The 1,086-nt window shown below is 27.3% G+C and overlaps 1 protein-coding gene across 2 annotated transcripts in view; it reads right to left on the bottom strand.

Moving 5' to 3' along the window:
• Window positions 1-1,086, bottom strand: part of LOC110032386 (ribosomal RNA-processing protein 12-like) — a 35,782-nt gene that overhangs the window by 4,325 nt on the left and 30,371 nt on the right. The window lies entirely within an intron of this gene.

Raw genomic sequence — 1,086 nt, forward strand, 5'->3', positions numbered from 1 at the left:
ATACATACATACATACATACATAAGTTATTGAATTGGTTTTGAGATACATCAAATTTATTTCAAGCAAGTCATTTTCAAATAAGAGCATGTATAATTCAATTTCTAATTGATTAAAGTTTGAACGATTATTAAACGAGTTTTCAATTTATAACATAATTACTAGCCTTAACTCTATAACTTCTAGTGATAATTACTGCTTTTCTTTGGTCGATCATGATGAAAAAATGCATCAAATACATATCTTTTTGAGATTGATTTTAACTTGTTTAAAGATGGCTTATCATACCAACATAACCAAATTAGCCAGAGTCATGTAGTATGGCCACTTCGACAAAGTCTTAGAAGCATGCAATGATCATCAATTGCCTACTAACTTCTAATTTGATTCTGAAAGCATGTTTGAAATACATATAGTTTGATGGTTTGCCAAATTTCTCTTTGATATTCATCTAAAATTTGAATTTCTCCAAGGAGGAAAACACTTTCACTAATTATTACATTTAATTGATGTGGGTTAAGTTAATCAAAATTCTATGTCTAAATTAACCTTAATTTGTCTTTAAACCTATTTTGACAATATTAAAGGGTTGATATTGAGTTGAGCAAGCCAACTTAATTTTAACATTGATCCAAGTTTGAATAAGGAACAAAAGTGATATTGGGTCAAATTACGATTGGATTCAACTAATATTAACTATTGCTATAATTTTTAATTGGTTACCAAAAAAATATAATATTTCTAAAAGTATATAAATTTTGTTTATTTATGAGAATTATTAACATATTGACAATAAAGATACACACGTGTTTATATCATTTATAGTTAATTTTAAGCTAAATCTCGTGCAAACCATCTTTGCTCTAGAGTGATTATTGAAGGAGTTTTTAGTTTCAAGCATGATTCTTAGCCTTAATAAGAGATCATAAGGTTGCTTCTTCTTAACTATCTTGAGTAGTGAAAGTATGGATCAAATACATATTTTTTAGATTGGCTCTATCTTGTTTATTAGTGAAGGGCTTTTCATACCAACTTAACTAAATAATTTGGAGGCTTGTAATATGGTTGTTTTGGTTCGAAGATATAA

The sequence above is a fragment of the Phalaenopsis equestris genome, unplaced genomic scaffold (genome assembly GCF_001263595.1).
Source record: "Phalaenopsis equestris unplaced genomic scaffold, ASM126359v1 Scaffold000935, whole genome shotgun sequence".
Classification (NCBI taxonomy): Eukaryota; Viridiplantae; Streptophyta; class Magnoliopsida; order Asparagales; family Orchidaceae; genus Phalaenopsis; species Phalaenopsis equestris.